The sequence below is a fragment of the Dreissena polymorpha genome, chromosome 6 (genome assembly GCF_020536995.1).
Source record: "Dreissena polymorpha isolate Duluth1 chromosome 6, UMN_Dpol_1.0, whole genome shotgun sequence".
Classification (NCBI taxonomy): domain Eukaryota; kingdom Metazoa; phylum Mollusca; class Bivalvia; order Myida; family Dreissenidae; genus Dreissena; species Dreissena polymorpha.
Window position 1 is genome coordinate 6,938,505 of NC_068360.1, and position 22,958 is coordinate 6,961,462.

The 22,958-nt window shown below is 33.4% G+C and overlaps 3 long non-coding RNA genes across 4 annotated transcripts; 2 read left to right on the forward strand and 1 right to left on the reverse strand.

Annotated features, from left to right (window-relative positions):
- The first annotated feature begins 2,172 nt into the window (after window positions 1-2,172).
- Window positions 2,173-18,046, forward strand: LOC127836124 (uncharacterized). Of its 2 annotated transcripts, XR_008028610.1 has the most exons (8): window positions 2,173-2,306; window positions 2,760-2,998; window positions 9,453-9,527; window positions 10,611-10,689; window positions 12,344-12,440; window positions 12,645-12,864; window positions 13,783-13,911; window positions 17,837-18,046. It is a non-coding gene; the product is annotated as an uncharacterized LOC127836124 (long non-coding RNA). The 2 variants fall into 2 exon arrangements; XR_008028609.1 differs by lacking the exons at window positions 2,173-2,306; window positions 2,760-2,998 and adding an exon at window positions 7,544-7,703.
- On the reverse strand, window positions 2,790-18,797 carry LOC127836126 (uncharacterized). Its single transcript, XR_008028612.1, has 2 exons — window positions 18,623-18,797; window positions 2,790-2,955 (listed from the first exon to the last, which is right to left on the reverse strand). It is a non-coding gene; the product is annotated as an uncharacterized LOC127836126 (long non-coding RNA).
- Window positions 18,270-20,930, forward strand: LOC127836125 (uncharacterized). The gene is made up of 2 exons (XR_008028611.1): window positions 18,270-18,356; window positions 19,278-20,930. It is a non-coding gene; the product is annotated as an uncharacterized LOC127836125 (long non-coding RNA).
- The last annotated feature ends 2,028 nt before the right edge of the window (window positions 20,931-22,958 follow it).

A 22,958-nucleotide genomic window follows, 5' to 3' on the forward strand; every position in this document is an offset into this window, starting at 1 on the left:
GAAACACCAGCAACAGAAAGGACCAGTTCGGTGTTGCAATGTCTGAAAGCATACATCATTATAAACAAAGTGAAACTTCAGCTGGGCCAATTGTTGTGAAACGTAATTGTATGCTGAGTTCCATTAAAACAAATCTCAAGCACTGAGGAATTATTGAGACAAAAAACAATGACAAATACAATGCTAATTTTAGTATATGCAAAATATATGTGTAATACATACTTTAATGCTGACAACCAAAACAGTCTTGTTTTGTATAAACGTAAAGATAGGATTGTCGGTACGTACGAACGGGCAATTGCTCAGATAAAGCCTTTTTATAAAACATAAATACATTGCAAATACAATGATACCGGGATAGTAATGTGACAAGTAGATTGAAGTGTAAAAAAATTAGTTTCCTATTTTCATAAGTATCAGGTATATATTACATTGATTAGATGATGTGTATTTAATTTTGTTTACACAGACGTTGTTACATCTTTACAATATATTTAATATTCAAGCTCGCGATGTATCTACCCCAAAGTGTCGCAAATACAAGTTGCAAAAAAAGATTGTAAACAGTTTTTATCCCAACGACAACATATCAATATATAAATGTGTCGTTACGATGTATGTGCATGCCTTGAATGTATGCATTATACACAAAAATACTCCAGTCTAACTCAGGCAAATATACAATTGTATCATGAAGATAGAAAATAAAATAACATGGTCCCATATATGACATGACGTACAATCATAAATAAAACTGAATTCAAACGTATTTTTCATTTATGTAACACACGAAATTGAAAAGCTTAAAAACAAAATATATATATATATATATATATATATATATATATATATATATATATATATATATATATATATATATATATATATATATTCAAAACATGCTGAGTAGCAACATAAATCAAAACATAATTCAACTGGTTGATGCTCAACATGTGAAATGCATTTATTAATACATACTGATAGTCGGACCGCATATGGTGCAATAGCGTGTAAGCGCCATCACTGTCAAGGTCAATATGCTGATAAGCCCGGAGAAAAATCCAAGGAACCCATATATTGTGCAACCTACAAATAAACGATAACGCAAATATGTAAATTTAATTGTGTATATCAAGCGGGAAATTGCGATAGAAAACAGGTATTATAACTGTTTTTGGACGTGTGTTGTTTTAATTAAATTCAGAAAATGTTGTTAATAAGAATTGTTATATGATAATATTGTTCAAATTCATATTATATGTTTTGCAAAATGTAAGACGACCAAACTAATTTGAAATCGAGCCTTGAATGATAAAGCTCCTTTTCCAATCTGCATTGGTTTATGAGTTCACGAGTAAGGTCTAAATAATTGGAAAGCCGCACCGCACGCAAAGTAAAAATTCACACTAATTTATGGATCTGTTGGGCAGGTGTCACTGTGCCTTCAATACAACATGTTACATTTAAAGAGAGACGCTTCGTTGACGACCTGTGTACAGTATGTCTTGTGCACAAATTCAGAACATGAGTTATTTAGGGCGAGTACACTTCTTTAAAGGCCTCTATGCAGAGGCCTCTATGCAGAGGATTTTCATGCAATAATTATTTTTTTTAATTTCTTACAAAACTCTTTATTACAAAAACCGACATAAACCCCGTCATAATATTATTTGTTATTCGTTCGATTATCTCGCGTATGATTAACAAAACGCACTGAACTTGATTAGTTTACAATGCCTATCATAAGTTGTGTTGTTCGATGTCAGTTGGCTCAGTAATTAGGGTAGAGGATATGGATTATACTTTATTATATACCTGTTTAAAACTTTTTAAAAAATACAGGTTTTATCAATCGTTGAAATAAAAAATCCCGTATTACGCTACTCGATGTTTCCATACTAGCCGGACTACTTCGACCCATTTAATGACGTCACATTACGCGCACCGAAACTAGAAATATTTTATATTACGAAATATATTACGTAGTACATCGTGTGACGTCATTTCTGTGACGAAACACGATGGTTTTATCTAAACTCTCTGGAATTTAAGGACGTGGTGTTTTTTAACAGTAAACTATTTGTTAAAAACATAGAACGTATTTTGGAGTGTCTGTTTATCATGCATAAATGTTTATTTCGATAGGAATACAATAAAATAGTGTGGTTTAAACTAAGTTTCGATAAAGACGTGGAAGATAGAAGTGGAAGTGCATATCGTTTCAACGTTTTTGTTATGAACATCGGATTAAAATTTGAAGTTGTGAACTTAATTGTTATAAACATTGGATAAACGATGGCATTAAGGTAAGCGTTTCAGAAACCTGTGTTTTCCCGGTGCGAATGTTTACACGTTAATTTTTTTTAACTGTATTCATACGCGTCTTAAATAAACTATGGCGTACCGAACTTTTAGTCATTGTTTTGTCAGTTTTGTTAAAGTAAAAAATACAATTGTTAACTGTTTTCGTTAGTTGTTTAAATAAAAGGAATATTAGGCGAGTCAATTGTTCCGAGAGTTTGTATCACTCTCGTGGCTTGTGCTATTTGGCATCACAGTCGAGGCTCCGCCTCTCGTGTGATACGTCATCACACAAGCCACTCGAGTGATACAAACTCTTGGAACAATTGACTAGCGTAATATTCCGTATATATTTTGCTGGATGGTAGGTACAATCAAGAAACTATTTCGTTGGTTATGTTGGTCCAATGCGTATGTATTTCTAGGGATATATCACATATATTTCATTGACTATGTAGGAGGATACCGTACCTATTTCGTCGAAGATCCACTCGTGAGAGAACGAGGATGAGATGGTGAGTGGGAAGGCGCAGAGAGGCATGCGGCTGTCACTGATCGCAAGGTTGATGATGTAACGGTCGTTACGGGACAGGCGGGACCAGTTCGAGAAGCACGTGTGCACGACCATCACGTTTAGCGTCACCGCGAAGAAACCTGTGGGAGAGAAAAATAAAAGGCATCATAGGCGGAGATAGGGGTAAAATATAACCTATATGTAAGTGTTTAATTAAATGCACGTATCGGCTTGCCACAAGTGTAATTTGAGGGAGATCTTTTTTCAATGAACTCGGGAAGAAACCTCTTATGGAAATGAAGGGCATTGTATTTATATAGAAGCTATTAACCAGCGTTATGTTGTTTGTGATAAAATGTGATAATTGCTCAATGTATAGTTCGTGTGACACATCACTTTAAAGCTTATTAAAGCGTATAATTAAAAACGTAATTTGTCTAAAAGTGTGCTATTCCGGAAATATCTGAATTGTGAAAGTTTTAACGGATAAATCACGTGGATCGCTATAGCTTAAAACGCATTAGTTTTAAAGAACGAAACGCATTTCAGTGCAGTAAATACACATTCAAACGCGCACTATAATTATATATGAAGACTCAACTTAAGTCCGCAAATTTTGGGGTAATGCATCGTTGTCGAATGTTCTGAGTATAGAAATATGAGTCACCCTAAAACTGTTTTCTCTTTTAAGTGGTTTTACTTATTGGGTTTGAATATATTATCATGATAATAAAATAGATAATTTAATGATAAAATAGAAATTATATATTACTCCGAACACGGTTAAAAACAACTTCACGCATGTTTAATTATTTATCCTAACAAACGTGTGTATAATACGCAGCCTCTCCCGCTCGCAAATGTCAAGAGCAAAGTCAACGAATACCGGAATATTAAGAGGACTTACTATACAAATGCGACGAATAATACGGTATATTGGTGTTATTTCTTACCAAGAAAAGGTTGAGGATGAATGATATAGAACAGTTATTTATCACGTGGATAAAGACGTTATATCGTTATATCGTTTCAACGTTTTTGTTATGAACATCGGATTAAAATTTTAAGTTGTCAATTTAATTGTTATAAACATTGGAGTAAAGGGTTATAACACGTGCCACTGCCAACATTTAATCGATCGAGTTGCGGCCCTTTGTGTCAAAGTTGAAACAGACACATCTAAACGCATCGAACCAAACTTAATTCATGTTATTTAAATCAATTTCAAGAAAATGGAAACCACTCTTATTCGTTCAATATCTTTATTTGTAAAGTGTGTTCGATCCGATTTATAAAAATAAGGTTATTGTTTATCTAAAGAGAAACAAACATTTAAATTATCCAATCGAAAGAGTTGCGACGCCTCTAGTTAAGAGTTTAGATTTCAAACAACCATTTTTAAGCTACCAGTTATATTTGTATCTTCATATATTCTCCTACGAAGATAATATTGTGCAAATTAGGACAAATATGGTTGTTAAAATTATAATAAACAAAGGATTTTAGTTGAGGTGTTTTGTATTGACCGTTTTGTAAATGTGAAACTGTTGCTAAGCATACATTTGAAAGAACACAAGTTGTCCACAGGTTTGGCAGGATGAGTTAACATTACAAATAATAACTTGGAAAGTATCATCATTATTTCCCTTTGACTAAATTGTATTTGTATAAAACGTCAATCAGATTTAATTGATATTATCTTGATGATGTAGGTACAGATTCTCTTCACTTGAATTTATATGCGTTTTCGACTTATTTTTTGTATATAAACAAACAGTACCAAACAGTTATCCATGAGAAGCTCCTTTTAAGCGAGCTACTTAATTTCAACGTTTTACACATGATTTATCCCGTTCAAAGCCTCAAAACAACATAACATTAAATAGCTTAGCATTGCTGAAGTTAATTACTGTTGCCTTTGATGAGCATCAGAGCTCCAGATTAGGGTCGTATTTTCGTAATTACGAATTATTTTCAAGTCCGTTACGTATTTATTTTAAAATCTTGTCGTACCATTAAGAATTACAAAATCAAGTTACGAATATTATTTTTACATCGGTTCGTATCGATTTTTTATTGAGTTCTTTTTGCGTATTAAAGATCTTTGCGGTGCTTATATAGAATGGTTATCGGGTTTGTTTAACAAAGCGCATTTATTCCAATAAAAGCGGCGTTTACAGACAGTCTATCTGTCAAAAAACAATGGCGGCGCCCAGAGAGCGTCCTAAAAAACTGCAAAGCGCCCAAAAACACGCTTTTAACATATTGTACGCAACGTGAGCCGAAGTCAAATGTTTAGAAAGACATTATAGAAAAGATATTATACGATGTTGTATGTTCGGTTTCCGACACAGTCGGAAAAGCTAAACAAAAACGCGACACGACGGGTCCAAACTTAATCACAAAAAAAAACATTGAACGAGTGGAAGGGACAAGTCCCGTGGCTAATCGTTGAAAAGATTGAAGGGGAGACCCGTTTAAATTGTGAAATATGTAAAAAAAAATCATCTAAGGCATGCAATCTAAGCACAGTTTGGGCATATGAAGGTATTTGAAAAATAAAATTGTATAATACTGAAAAGACACTGTTGAACTTGTATAAATAAAGTTGCTAGTATGTTTATTTTGATTTTTTTTTGCATGAAAATAACCATTATTATTTATTTTTAGGTCATCATAAAAAATAAGAATTATTTTCCAAAACTTAGTAGTAACGTTAAGAATAAAATTTCAGAGTTAAGAATTCTTTTTGAAAATCTGGTAGTAATTTAAGAATTTCACAAAACCTTATCTGGAGCTCTGAGCATTGTGTCGTATTTGTTGAAATATTGTATACTTAAAACTAAATAATAAGGATACACTGAGTATGCTTTCACGGCATATTATAACGCATTTGTAGGGAGGTATTTGAGGTATTTGCAATTATAATACAATTATATTATGGGCTTAGTGCACTTTGTTTCATTCTAATTTCGAAGATGGCTACACATGAAATATGTTCTCACGATGTTACATACACAATATATGCTCGAGAGTTACTTTGTAAACATAATAAAAAAAGGCAAATTCGATATGTGTGCTGGGTATTTTCCGTCAGATAATAAGTAACATTTAAATAATTACGGTGTGCGTTTGCTTATTAATTTATTGTATGATTCAGATACTCAACAATCAATATATACTTATTTAGACGGAATAATTATGCCGTGAATGAAATGAGCGCTTGGGTCCATATTTTTTAAGCACGCGTCATAGATAACAAATGTTATTTATTTACCAAAAGTAGACGAAAATGCGAAATTGTGCTTGAAATGAAAACTGCTCATCGTTGAATAGTTGTTGCACGTTTAGTCTATTCTTTATCTACAGGAAATATCTGAATGCAGTTTAAGAATCCTGTTTGTCACGCGGGAAATGTATTAAATTTGTAAGCATACTTGCATTGATTGCAATCGTATTACCCTTTGTTGTTCTAAAACGGAATACGCCTTTAGTCTGTATTCCCAAAGGATTGCTGATTTCGATCCGACTGAAGTGCGCACCCTTTTTGAAGGAAGTTTTTAAGCAAACGTTACGGCAAACAAAGGTCGATCTGAAGTGGGCACAACTTGAACATGAACTTCCTAACGTGAACGTATTTGAAAACTTGAAGCTAGAAGAATAAAATTTATATACGGGTATCTCAAATATGTTGTATTATGCCATACATATTCTGATAAACAAATGGACTTATCACAAGCGGACAAACAGCGATCGGTGTTGGTCACATTTATTCGTGCCGAATGAAACATGGGTGCATAAATCAAACGCCTATTTCAGATACTTCATTACCACTTTATCGGTCTTAATGTTGTTACATTTGTTATCATGGTAATGCTTGTTTTATGTCTGAAATGTATTACTTAATATTTTTATCATTTTAGTGTATTTAATGTATCGCGAGTTTGTGATATATTCTTATGGTTTTACTATAATGCTTTTACAATATGCGCGTTGTTGATTTTAATATTATGTGACGTGTTTATAGGTAATGATTATAAGCTTTTACAAATGTAATTTTGCCAAAATAATTTAATTTTATGGTTACACAAAACACGATTTAAAACGTGTGTGTGTTATCATTTGGAAACCATTAAAATTATCCAAGTTTAACTTAATCAAAATATACATTCATTTTGCCTAGCTGACAATAAATATTCTCTACATCTCTATTTCCTTAAGATACATATTCACTTGATTGTGTACTTTGAGGAAAAGAAACTTGCAACACATGTTAATCGAAACCTATGAACTGTTGAATAATTCGGTAAAATTTCATTACATAAATTGTGTTCAACGCAGTTAAGATGAAATTATGAATAAGTATGCAAAGCCCGCTTTAAAACTTACATGATATTAACAACCATTTCAATAGAATTGAAGAAGCGATATAACTCAATATTGCTTTAAGTTGAGCCTCTTAATTCCGATTGTCGAGGAGTGCAACCCGTTACAATCCATATTCATAAAATCTGAATGTTAATCGCACTTAATATCTGAAAAATATATTCGTCGACACCACGGTATTAACAGAAAAGTTGTTTGTTTCAATTAACACGAACCACCCAGATTTTTACACACTTTTTTGTATTTCATATTGAGTTTTCGATCAGTTAAACTTTCTACATATAAATTTCTTAATATAACGGTAAAATAAAGTTTTAAATAAAACACATTCTAGTTTTTTTTTTATAATGGAATAAGCCTAGTTAAGTGTGAAAAACTTAACTTGTGCATCATATTCACAAATAACTTTGTTTTGCCTCTTATTTCAAATGGGAAAAACAAACATCATCATCGACGATGAAAGTTCCTAGTCAATACCACAGCCAAAACTTTGTTGAAGAAGGTATAGTTATTAAAAGGGTGCATCTTAATCAGTTGCAAGCAGATTTAGAGGCTCTGAATCTCACTGAAGACCTGATGCCCAACCGCTGTTTTAATACGCAGAGAAACATTACCATCTGTACCAAAGTCAACCATCTCATCACAAAAGACGACCACACAATACCCACATTTTAACATGGCATATTACAATCGTCATTTGCGTCACGATAGTACGATACACATTTGACCTGTTTGTGATACAAAAAGCATCAAGCAAATAGCTTATTGTTCTCAGAAGCAAGTATTTTTTCGCTTTGATGCACACTACCGTTTGCTTCAGTTATTATTTTTTGTTTATCGAACAAGTTATTCAACGAAGTAGAGCAATTTACCGATCAAACATACTACATGTATATATGTGTATTGATAACGTTCAAGAAAGATATTGGAAAACGTCGAACCTTTGCATATTTTAGGAGATGCTTTAGCCGTTTTAGAACCAACCTCTCTTCACCCGCCATTGACAGTTATCATGTTCAACAGGGTTCGCTTGAAAAGTGCTTGAAAACGAGTCCTAGGCTTGAAAAGCCCTTGAACTAAGGTTGGCCTTGAAAAAGTGCTTGAAAAGTGCTTATTTCATGTAAAAAAAGCCTTGAAAATGTCTATTTCTGTTCAAAATTACTTTTATCATTGCCATGAATTTTAATCGTTCTTAAGGAAAATATTACGAAAATTTATCATAAATTCCTTTGCGCAAAAAGTTGAGTACGATATATAAGTTTTGTACACTATTGGGTACGCAACGTTAAGTGTACACGTCACAGATTATGTGTACTAGGTCAGAGGTTCTCCGTTGTGATTTATTTTCGCGAGTGAAAATGCAGCGATGGGGTAGTGTCGTTTCAAAGCAGAGTGGTTAACTGAATATTCCTGGCGCTACTTTCTGGTCATAAACACTGATGAAATGCAGAAAAATGCTTAAATAATTACCACTTATACGAAACGTCAACATTCTTTAAATATGAATATTCATGGCGCTATTTTCTGGTCATAAACAAGTTGTCAAAATGACGTTTATCGTTATGTTTTGCGCCAAACTTATGAATATTCCTAAGTACAGAAAACAAATGACATTCGAAAAGCACAATGTTTGGTCTATATGAAGACCATTGGTGTCGGGGGAATGGGGGAAAGCGCTTTGAAAAGCCACTATAAAGAGGAAACCCACAAAGAAAACATGAAATTGAGAAGCAAACAGGGTTCCTGCAATGTGTTTATGGTGAAACAGGAAGGTACTATTGTTCAAACTGTTGAATCTAAAACAGTCATAAACAACAACAGCCCTGTGAAATACAAAATGTAATAGTAACTGACTTATGTTTAAATAAAATGAACTAGTCTGTTTGATGTGAGCATAGAAAGAGACAATGTGTTTGTTTATAATAACTTTAAAAAGTAAATACATATGTGAGACTCATTGAGTTAAGGATGGATAACGTGTATTTGTATGTAATGACTATAAATAACATGTATGAGTTATTGTGAAATAAGTTTAATGTGTTCAAGCAAATAAATGATATATACTGTGTTAATCGGCCTTAAAAATGAAAATTTGGCCTTAAAAAGTCCTTGAAAAGTGCTTGAATTTAGGTTTGAGATTTCTGTTTGAACCATGGTTCAAGCGTATTACTATTATTTATATATTGTTGGCATCGTTTTGTGTATTCTTTCTGTGAAATGTCAAAAAATATGTTGTATATATCATCTCCAGGACAAGTGGAAATCTCTAGGACAAGTGGAATTAGTTCTTCACTAGTTCTGAGAGGGATCCAATCATCGCAGCAAGGTATATGATGATGTTGTTTAAAACTGAACTCGACATGAAAATCATTATTATTTTAATTATTCAGTTCGTTCATTTGATATAATAATTAAGTATCCACTGTTTTGGTATATTGTGTAAAAGTATTCTAAAAATGGTATTGTTATATGTATCACATATTAATCAGTTTGAAAGACAAGAGAGACACTTATTGAGGAGTTTCAAATGACTGAACACGGACCTCTAAGTTATCCGGTATATCTTTAATACCTTAACAAGGCCTATTAATGAATAAGGAACTTGATACTTGTAAAGTGCGTTGTTTTATATTGTATAACTAAAATAAAATATTAAAAGAATGAATTCTGAAATTGATGCATTTGTGGGTGTTTAATATTCAATTTCAATTTCTTATACAGCTTGATTTTGCAAATTAAATAATCTACATGTAATTTAAACACTAGTTGCGCTTGCAAGTGTGCAAACTTAAGGAATAAATATGTAAAAGCGTTTTCAAATTAATAACTTGTCTTAAGTTATAATCATAATTTGATTTAAAAATGCGATTAATTATATTGATTATAGCAATTGCAATCGTTTCATCATCTCTCTATGTATCGGAACGGATTGTATATACTTATTTTCGTACACTAAATAGATGGCTGATTTTTATCTGAGCTGAATATGGTATTCAATGTTCATTGTAATGAAGCTCATTCAGACCAAATAAAGTAATCGATGGATGTAATAGACGGACACAGTTTTAACAAGATCCTTATTCGAAACTGCTTTTCAATTAGAAGTACTTATCAATATATCGGAAGGTTATGCGTATTGCTGTATTACAATTGTTTACAAAGTAACGTGTTTTGATTGTTCAGCGAATTATTCACATGTGTTAACATTTTAGGCTTGATTAGTATGCTTCTTGTGTAGATCGATAAAATCATAATTTAAATCAATTTATATTGGTTTGAAAGCTTTTTCTGAAGAGTCAACTACAATTTTAGATAACAATGTCGTACGACATTTTAGAATGCTTGATAATAATTGTAACAAAACAAATTGAGTTATGCATTTATATTTATTAAGTCAACTGTATCTTAGGTATCGCCTCATTTCGGCGTTGCTTACGCAGGTCGCTTTTCACCCAGATGGTGTGTGGTAATTAAGCAGCAAGCAATCGGTATGTAAATATAAATCCATAAATGTGAAATTTTAGTGGATGCATATTAGAAACCATGCAAATAACAGTCGCCTTATTTTATTTTACATAGTTTTTTGCAAGAGCGATCTAAATGAATGAACAAGTAATCGACACTCTCTAGAAATGAATACATTCTGAAGCATGCTTTTTAACCAGGTTTTCCGAAGGAAAAAACTGGTTATTAGATTGGCGAATGCGGGCGGGCTGGCTGGCGGGCTGGCTGGCTGGCTGGCGGGCTGGCGGGCTGGCGGAATAAGCTTGTCCGGGCCATAACTATGTCGTTCATTGTCAGATTTTAAAATCATTTGGCACATTTGTTCACCATCATTGGACGGTGTGTCGCGCGAAATAATTACGTCGATATCTCCAAGGTCAAGGTCACACTTTGAGTTCAAAGGTCAAAAATGGCCATAAATGAGCTTGTCCGAGACATAACTATGTCGTTCATCGTCAGATTTTAAAATCATTTGGCACATTTGTTCACCATCATTGGACGGTGTGTCGCGCGAAATAATTACGTCGATATCTCCAAGGTCAAGGTCACACTTTGAGTTCAAAGGTCAAAAATGGCCATAAATGAGCTTGTCCTGGCCATAACTATGTCATTCATTGTGAGATTTTAAAATCATTTGGCACATTTGTTCACCATCATGGGACGGTGTGTCCCACGAAAGAATCACGTCAATATCTCCAAGGTCAAGGTCGCCACGACTAAAAATAGATTTAAAAAAAAAAAATTACAAAGGGGGTTAATTTTTTTTGGTCATTTCAAAAGTTCAGTTTGAGTTTTCTCCCTTTATCAGATTTTTTTTTTCACAATGAAAACCTGGTTTTGTGACAATTTTGTCCCTTGTTAATTTTTATTTTAACGCCGATAAAGTGCATTTTAAATGGTAAACAATTGAATTTCAATCTAATAATCAAATGTTCATATTACATTTATAGTATATACAAGCCTATTAACAGTATATTTTAAAGTACGTTGGTTTCAACAGAACCAACAAAGGGCTGACAGCTATCGTATTCAAGTAGTTTTCTCCGACAGATTAAAATCAGCGTTTGTCGTTTACATCCTGATCGAACAGTTATACCGCTATATATATTCCTCAATTATTTGAGAAACAGTCCACGTCATACTGTATTTAAGCTGAAGCGCCGAGTGCATTCGGCCACAATTATTTTCCGACAGGCACACTGCTCTTCATTTTATATGCGGTGCGATGATACTGTTATTTAAAAAAAGTGGATTTATTTGCATAATAGTTGTGGTTTATTGAGATTACAGACACAACGTTATCTTTATTGCTAAAATGTATCAAATATGTTTGCGGGGACAAGAACATAATCTGATAACGCAGTGATGTATTAAGATTTTTATTACCCAGTTTAAGATTAAATGCGAGCGCATTGCAATTTATTATGGATACGTATTTAACAAAATTAATACTTCATTTATCACTGATGTTGATTCATACATGTTAAACTGTCCAAACAGACTCGATTTTAGTATCAAATAGGAATCTAGTGCTTAATTTTTATGTAGCCAACATGTTCGAAAAGATAACGAAAAACGTATTTGTTTCAAACTTTAACGAATCACAAAACAGATAAACTGAACTTTTTAACACGCCAGGTACCCGACTTGGATTGTGAAAATTGCGCTGAAATCATGACTGCATTGCAAGTGTATTATGTTACTGTCTTCCTTGTAGGCAGTGTTCATCTTACCGGTATGTTTTTTTATTACGTGCATTTGTTAAGAGTGACTTCTTGATGTAGTAAGCGCTATAAGCTATAATGTACAGAACGTATCGCTTTTAAAACGTTACATTTTCCTATACAATAATTCGATTGCTTGTTTTCAGTTTTATGAAATGATTATTGAAAAATGTAAATAAAATGACCATACATAAGTCAATTTTGTTCGTTGACAGGCTTCTGCGCATTTGAAACTATTCAGGAATGTCCTGATTGGCCAAGTTGTTCAAAACGTTGTGGAGGCGGGCAACAATGTCGAACATGCGAGTTATGTTTGTTGATAAATATACCAAAAACTGGATTGTCAGAACTGCAACGAATATTGTGTTAATGGTTATTCATTTGTGAACGGAGGATGCCTTTGTCCGAGTTGGAGATCGGGAGAATGTTGTGAGGGTAAGTTTGAGAGCATGATTTTATCGATATCATATTCTAGAAATGATTGCAAATATATAAGAGCATTCTCGACTTTCTTATCTCATACGAGATTAAGAAATAATTGACTAATCAATAGTTTGTAACCTCACATTGTAGGGCAAATAAAAACTATAATAAATAAAAAAACATATACATATATTTAAGAAATAGTAAACCCCACTGAGGTCCCTATGGCATTATAGTACACATATACCGTACATACACAGTTTGTGGCTGCCTGGCTGGTCATTATAAAACCATTGGGACCAAAATGGAGTTTACTATTTCTTATATTACAAAGAAGACTGCCCCCTGTACCGCTGTTCAGTGCTGTACGATTGTTTATGGTTTAGAACCTAAACATATTGATTTAATCTCAGAAGTTTGTAGCCCTGTAGAACATCCGCAATGCTGGACCTGTTATAAAAGGGTGTCAATACACCACTGAGCACTTCCTTTTCTGCGTTTTGGAAGTCCTCCGGATAATCTATTTCTTTTTAATATGCCCTCAACAACGAGACCGCGTACAAAGTTGCACAATATGTGCTTTATAATCTTTATTGGCCACAGATTCTTTTATTTCGTCGTCAGTTAATTTTGCTAATCTGGCAGCAGAGGTCATTGTTGTTTACTAACAGTAACAGCATAATACTACGCTGTACAATTAAACGCTTCTACACAGTGCAAAGGTAGTGGTGTGTAACCTCGAACTGTCCATAGACACAAACAAGTGACCAGTCCATATACTCTTAGGTTTCTCTATCGTATTTTACAGACAGCTCATATAGATATAGAAGGACCAATATCTCTGAGGTGTACTAGTATTGTTTACAGGGCTGTTGTTAAATGTCGACATACGTAAACCGTTAAAGTTGTCAAGAAATAACCATATTTTAGTCTGCAGACATATAAACATCCCCAACTGTGTCTCTGGACAACAGCAATGCGGCGGGTACCCTGATGGCATCATGTGTACCCAGTGTGAGTCTGGATATTATTCAGGCGGATACAACCAAGGATGTTTAGGTAAATCAAAAATTAATAACATTTAAGGTGTTTATTAAATGTGCACAAAGAACGTAGAGCATTCACTTAATTAGTGATTGTAGACGTCTGATTGAAACAGGAGTATAAGCTACACTGTAATTTGTTCTCACATAACGTAAAGCAGGGGCGTTGCTAGCACTTTTTGAGCTGTAGGCCCGGATATGATACATAAACACGGGTGGAAAATTTTTAAATCCTATAACGCCTGTGGTGAAATTTACAACATATCCAGACAAATATAAGATAAGAACAAATAAGACTTTGGCATGTTTTTCTTTGATATTTTAAAGTTTTATTTCAATGTCAGAGAACTAAATTTTGTTTTTGTTCGGCACCAAGGAACCGAACCGACCCGGATTAAGTCAATGGAGCGGGATACGGGGACAATTAAGTGCTCCATTTTAAATTACCGGTTATAAAATATCAATGAATACTCAGGAGCACACGATTTAAGATATTTCTATGCAGGGAAAAGCATCATATGGGTATTTTACTTTCGGTTTCGCGTAAATAAGTTTACAATATATATTTATGGCTTTTATAAGTCTCTGATGTTAAAACGGTTGTACCAAAATTAGAACAAACCCGCTTTCCAATTAAGGTGAACACGTGTATAAACTAGCATTATTCTCATATTGTTTATATTTGTTGCTAAATCTCGACGGGCGGATAGATTGTTAGATGAATTGAGGACGAACAGATACGTGGATAAACGGATTGATACTGGTAAAAGTCTAACCCTTCTTCTAGATGAATGTGTTGAATAAATGAAATTCACATGATAAACGTCATCTCAACTTTGAGAGCATATTTTTTTGCAGTCAAGCCGTTTAATAAACGATACACATATACAACTATTTGAAAATGGACGATAAGACATGTATTCCGTAACGTACGCGTTTTCTATAAAAACAAATATTCCTCAATTTTAATGTATTGCCATTTGAAACGTGATACTGACATAAGTTTATGTCACTTAAACCATTACGTGATTTTTCAATTCACTGAATTTGAGGGGAGTTTTTGCAATTCGTTTTACTAACAGGTTGAAGCACGTTTTTTATGCTAAAAGAGTGTGTTCGTCGCTGTCGTTTTTGCAATCCACTGTCTCTTTTGCGACTCAAATCTTTACAGAAGCGATTAGTCATTTTAAAAGTACAAAACTTGAAAAGAAGCTTCAGCGAAATTCATAACAACGAAGTCATGTTTTATATTGAAATCTCAGTTTTACGTTTATTATTCACTCTTTGATCATTTAAAGAATCGGATTCCTGTCACCACTAACAAATGAAGCATTGGTGTTGTTGAAAACTCATCCGTAAAACATTGCAAAATACGAAAATTATAACGCTTCCTTTTAAGTTGTACGCGATGGCGTACAGCTAATGTTAAGAGTGAGTTTTGCAAGTCAGTCTGTCTTAGCTACGGTAGGCAGAGCGTTGTTGTAAATTCTCAAATTGGCATAAATAAATTTGTAATCCGTAACATGCTTCTGAATTTTAATGTTAACGCGACATGAAGAAGTTCTAGCTTCATATAAACAGTGCTTCGTGTATTTCTGCTGTTTCTTTGTCTCAGTAAAAAGCGCGCGAAAACTCTGCAGACAACGTCACGTGAAAAGTGTGGGTGTATTTATTGAACAGCACATCAGGCGACATGTTGTGTTCAGTTGGAAAACCCGGTCTCGATTGGACTTCATTTCATCACATCTTTTAATAGTCACATATGCCAAAATTCATTTGCTGCTTAAGAAAAAAGGCGTATGTTGATGTTTATGAAATTGTATAGTTTACTATTAAAAATGGAATATACGGGATACTCTGGCAATGAAAAGCGACGGGACAAGTAGTAAGTATGCAGTACTTGATACGAGTTGGGCTGATACAGATGCATTGGGGAATCGATCGAGTTGGGATTATGCGTATCTTTGCGTGAGAAAAAGTGTTCAGCAATACAATAAATGTCGTTATCCATGACTTTATAGTTTTTATCTTTAAGAGTCATAACGGACCAAAATAACGTCTTAATTAACGTAAATAGAGGGCTCATCCCCCTACCCCCCTCCACTGATGACGGCCCCGGGGCGTCTAAACAAAATGCTGTGAAAAGCACTGCGAGTAAGTTGTGGAAAACAATACCCGTTAACAATTATATGCGGTGCCGATTTATTTTCAGCGCATGTATATTTCATCGTGTATTTTTATAGATCTGATGTACACCCTTTTTACAGCCGCGTGATAACAACCATTCACAATACATGTATGCAATGTAAAACCCGTAATTTAAGAAACAGCCAAAAATTATTGCCGTCGTCGGCAATGTCATGTGCCACGAATTGGGCTAAAAAGAAGGGGAACTAGCTTTTTGAAAGCTTGAAATAACTCAATACAATTAAACATAGAATACAAATTAGCGAATGTGGACCAATGATTCAATTCCGGCTCACAACAAGACATGATGCATTAAAGGTATGTCACGTCGGCACAATATTTGCTCATTATTTGCTTTAAAGAAAATAAATAAAGTATTAGATACACATAACACAACATGTGCATGATTCTAGGCTTTTTATTCTTTAGCAAGGCAATCACAATTCTAAAGATGGTTGCCAATGCAGCAACCAATTGCGAAAAAAGGAGACATATTGTTGTTATAATGTCTAAGTTATCTCTTTAACATAAATATGAGGATAAACAGTGCATCCACATCTCGACCTGTGCTTTAATACACAATATTTATAAATTTGAGTGGGTTGTGTTCATTTCAAACTTGCGATACAAAAAGCTACAACATAAATTTGAAAACTGAGTTGGGTCTAAGATTATGCAATAACGTACAACTTCAGTGCTTTGATTATCTTTAGTTTGGGTACTTAAATCTGAATTCATAACTACATTATCACACAACTTCCTTGTAAGCGCAAACGTCTTTGTAATCTGGAATAAAGATAACTTTAACTCTCAAATATAAATTAATTACAATTGATTTTCAAACATCCGTTATTTAGATTACATCATCGTCGCAATGGATAAAACTTGTATAAATTTCGTCAATTTTCGAGAAATATACTTCCAGCAAAGTAAAGTAACTGTTTACAAAATTGTATTCTTAGGATCAAAACAATATTTTCCAAGGCTGAATGAACAAGTTGTTACATTTTTCTAAACCAAACATGTACCTGTCATGTAAATAAGTTTTAATTAATATACTCTTTGATTTTGTGTTGTAAGCCATAAAATTAAATATGTTAATAGGCTACGACGCTCCTGTTACTGGACCAATTCGTCTTAACCATTTAGAACACATACACTAATTTTCGTTGTGCTTTTCCTGAAAATGGAATTAATTTAGTGAACATTTTTTAATATGAGCTGTGCTTATGAAATCGTATACATTTAATTTCTGAACTATACGATATTTAATGAATTATACATAGGGCAGGGTTTTTTAAACGTTCTGCATACCATATAGCGTGTAGTACATTGCACTTAATTTTTAGGTACACGTGGTATTGCTTAATTTATGCATTTGACTATTTCCGTGTTTTAAAAATACAAACCATATCGTATACTTTTCACAAGCCTAATTTTCATTAGTTGATGTAGCCAATATCAATATAAGTTAGAAATTTTAGAAATCACAACATACGAAACATTAAATGTATTTCTGTATATATTAAAGCTGAGTTTTGCATTATTTCCTGTGTTCGATTTACAACAAATATAATCTTAACTTGACAATGTTTGTTTCATATGCTTACTTGTTTATCGTCGGTATATAATATGAACGTATACCTTGTTTTACCGGTATTTTAAACGTTCGTATGATACAGGTTATATGTTATTATATTTTGTAATGAATATTACAAATATTCTTAATGACGCTTCCTTTCGAATGCATCAAGGTACATCAAGCATTCCAGTAACATCACTGTCGAATACAACAACAAAGGGTCAGACAATTGTGACAACACATACTACACGAAAAACCATCCTACAAAGAAAACAAACACTATCGCTTGAAATCGCAACACCACCAAAGAATATACAATCAACCGCCTCCTCGTCGACAACTTCAAGTCACTCTGACTCTTCATACCAAGAGGCCCCTCAAAGTGGTATTTAAATACACTTAAATTATGTAACGCCTCTTTGTGTGATATTTGATTTTAAGGTTAATCAACTATGTCTTAAACTCGAGGAATGCTTCCATTTAATGTACATAAACAATCGATACCAGGCGATCTGTTGGACTCGTGAACCACATGCAATTCAAATATTTCATTAATTGCATAAATGCACTTATCAGATCAAACATCAGTATTTACTTTAATTTACGATCTACGACTACGGTTATAGCAGTAGGAGTCTCAGTTGCAGTCGTACTAGCGATTGCAGCTGTTGTGTTTTTGTCCTTAGAAAGAAGTAAGTTTCTACTCGTTTTTTTGCGTTTCTTCAACTACTTTAATTTAATATTTAAGCTGTGCTTTGCCATTAAATTCAAATTTCTATAAGGCAAAGTCATCCAACTAAAGTGATGCTTAGTCATTACATATTGATATGTTTTCGGACATGATTGTCAATGTATACCAAATTGTAACATATTGGCATGATAATGTAGTTATTAAACAGAATTGTATATTGTATTTTTTATTTTTGTATGCGAATTATTAGTTTAATAAAATGGTGACCTGCGAAAATGTGATGTTTCCAGTCAATCTGAAAAAGACAAGTTTATAAGTTTTATATTCATACGCTCCTGATCAGAGAATGCTCCATTTACAGTTCTTATTACCCTGTATCATAAACACTAACGACGTTTCGACTGTTATTTGATGTAAAGTAGATCTCGATTTGCACTGTTACTTTGACATGACATTACAAAAGAAGACATCATTTCATTTTACATAGCATGGCTCTTGATGGCAAGCGGGTTGTTCTTTGAGTATGTGTTCGATGACCGACACAGTTTATATGTATAAATAATTGACCCTTCAACCATTGGTGTCTTTCTATGTATGTGTTATCAAAATAACATATGAATATAATAACAGCACATGAATTTCAAGTTTACTTTATTTTTGAAAAGTTGCTTAACAGTGAACTGCAGTGAGCGACTTTGCCTCAATTACAAATAAAAAATGCAACTAATGATTATACTTATCGGAAATACTTTTGGCATATTTCTTTTTTTTCCATGTATTATGGTATTTACATGTATTACTTTAACACTTATACATAACAAAATGTTTACATTAAATAAACACGCTCTCAGATCGATGAACTGTAATATACAGATTATGAGTGTAATTGTACAATTGTTTATATTATAAAGTTGCTTTTCAGGCAAATATTACCTTGTTTGAAGACCACTACGTCTTCTAATACTACCAAGCACTATGTTGAAAATGGACCAGAGCAAAACTATGAAGACCTGGTTGACAGAGATGGACACAATACCATCTACTCTGCACAGGACATAAGTATTGATTGTGCTGACGGCAAAGCTCGCTATCACAATAAAGAAAGGGATAAGGGTATTAAGAGTGAAACAAATGACAAATGCAACTCTGACTATTATACCATGGTGGCCCTAGAAGATGTTTAACAAAATTACATGGATTGAACGTATTCAAAATCAATTAAAAAAGCTCGGAAAACAAACATGGTCCTGGTATAAAAATATGCATTAAACATACTAATATAGTGACTTTAACAGACACATGTCTATCATCCATAGTATGAATGGCCGATGCATAAGATAAATGACGTTTCAAAGCATCTACAGTAGCGGTCTTCAATTCAAAGACTAACAATTCTATAGTTTTAAGAGCAGTATAGCGATCGGTAGTCTATATGGATACGAATTATGGACCGATTACCATATAAGCGATATGATACTCTAAGAGCTCTTGCAAAACGTTTGTATTAAATGTATGCAGTATGTTAAATCAATGGTGAACGCAGACTTTATAAGCATGACTGAATGTATATTCTGTCGAAAATTGTATGAAAACGCACATTCAGTCCATTGTACCACATCAGTACCTCGCTTAACATGCGTTAATACACTTGTTTGATAGGAATCTTAACACTCGTACATAGACGAACGGTTTTATCTCTGATATTTATTTATCGGTACGCAAATAGTATGTGAACGCAATTTTAAATCAATACAAATAATCAGATGCATTTCCATCTGTGTGAGTGTAAAACTAATGCATAAAAGGTCTTCTCCCTCTCTGAGCATTAACACCTGTTTTATTGTACCCGTAACAGGTTTTCATTGATCACCATATAACACGTCAATAGGATTATTAAACCATCGTTACTTTGGGAAATGTCTTTGGGAGGCTGCATCATACCGCTCTTAAGTAATATAAATAAAACGTTTATTTATGTCTTTACTAACGTATAATTAGTGAACTTTCTATATGAAGCGCTACTTAACATACTTGTATCAGCATGTAACATAGCTATACCGCGATTTTCATGTGAACATTTCTTCGAGTGTATGTTTTGTTTTATTATTCAATTTGATGCTTTTCACATGTATATTTACCTTTTTAAAGTTGTGTTCATTTATGTTGAAGATTTGTTATTCTCTTCGTTTTGCTTAGGATAAAAACAATAATGAATTGTGACAACATTCCGTATACGAACATAGAGTAATGGCAAAATTGTGCATGTCCCCTTTGTTTCTAAATTTCCCAAATGGCATGTTAATGCCACTTAATACTAATACTAAGTTAATACTAAGAACACAAACTGTAATCGCGATAAGGGGCATACAGATTAATGACACTTGAAAACTGTAAGAACACACGCTATGATTGTGATAAGTGGTATAGAGATGAATGCCACTTGAATACTTGAAGAATACAAGCTGTGATCGCGATAAGTGGTAAAAAGATTAATGCCACTTGAATACTATAAGAACACAATGTGTGATTGTGATAAGTGGTATTCATATTTAGAACAATACACTATAAAAACGGATCACTGTTTCAGCATAGTTCGAGTTCATGGTAAATGTTCCAAAGAGAGAAACAGCAAATCGTAATTATGATGTCATTTATGACAATGACAATGACAATAGGTTTATTTGTAATGTAAGGTCTCCGGCCCAAGATACAAACATATGCAGCAATCATAAGTAGTGACATGGTGTATAATATTAACAACAATATTGATTGATTGATTGATTTAATAAATAAATCAATCAATCAATTAATCAAAAAACAGTTCTTGTGTGCCAAGGCATTTCAATTCGAGAAAGGCAAACAAGCGTGCGTTAAACTCACATAGTTCTTATTATAGACTGCATATATGTTATTCTGTGTGTGATATTCATTTGGGTTGATAGTTTGCACAGAACAGACCCATCCACGAGATTTAGATTCCGAAAACGAATAATTATAGTATACTTATAATTATAATTTTCGGGACTAGATTGTTGTAGGCGAGAAAGCTATTAATAAAAAAAGGAATCCAAACGCATGCACTCCGTTGTTTTGCAATCTACTTAGCTTACACTTGACAAATGATGTAGGTCGATAACGCAGTAAAGCTAAATCGGTGCAGTTTACAACGTTTTTGTGTGTTAAAATGGATTATTTGTAAACAACATTCATGATCAGAGTGAGTATTATTATTTTCAAGGTCTTTTCTTTTTAATCAGCCAACGAGCGGCGGATCAATTGCAACAATGACCAACACCTCATTTAAATATATGAATATGTTGGACATTATGTTTTCTTGGAATAAAAACCTTATAGAATAGTTATTTAGAAGTTTTCGCCTATTAATTATAAATAGTTATTTTTTTTCAAGATAACCAGAACCTTACTCTCATATCGAATTTATCGCGGACACATCTTTTATACAATACACCATTAGCAGATGCACATTTATTTATTTGTTACAAAATCAGAAAACCACGCAATACGAGAGAGAGAGAGAGAGAGAGAAGAGAGAGAGAGAGAGAGAGAGAGAGAGAGAGAGAGAGAGAGAGAGAGAGAGAGAGAGAGAGAGAGAGAGAGAAAGAGAGAGAGAGAGAGAGAGAGAGAAAGAGAGAGAGAGAGAGATACACTTTAAGTGATTCGGTTATGTTTTGATGAACAATTCGCCGTAGTGAATCATTTTAAAACTGAAAAATGTACATATTCTTTTTCACTAAGTTACATTTTTTATCAAAACATATCATTACTTATAACACCGAAGACAAATAAAATCATAGATAAAACTTTGTCATTTCATCATCTCATCATTTGATAAAAAATGTCAGATAAAACGCATGTCTAAACGATTTTAAGCTTTAGATACTGCATACGGGTAATGTCATTTCATTTTGACCAGCATATGCTAGTTTCACTAGACCGACAGATGAACGAACAGACAGAGAACCATGGTAAATTATGTAACCTCTTCTTTATTATTTGGGGGAAAAAATCAATAGTATACACTGTACTTACATATAACCACCAAGTATACACCAATCACAAAATCCTCCCAATACAAAAGTTTCGATTTAAATCTGCCACTTGCTGTTTCAGTCACATTCATGACCTCCAGATCAGTTGATTTATCCATTAGTGTATCAATGGAAATACATGGTAAAAATACATGGTATACTTCTCTGATAGACATTACATTATGGTCAGAGCCCTGAATGACCCAGAAGAAGCGCGTTGGAATTTATTTAATTTGGTATCGGTTTGAAATCCCGTTAATGAAAAACTTGTAAAGTTCACCTTTATATATGTTTGAACTGATTTTAACATAGTCATTATTTTGTTCGTGTACTATAAAACTCATTAAATATTGAAATCTGCTCTTAAGGTCACATTTCACCGTACATCAGTGTTCACGACGAAACAATTTCTTACCAATAATTATTTACGACGCAATATATATGACGCCAAAACAAACCAACTCTCTCGTCGTGTTTGCCTATATAAATGTATCACTGGCTCAGTAACATTTAGTAATCGTAGGCGCTAATTTGATACATGTCATCAACCTTGT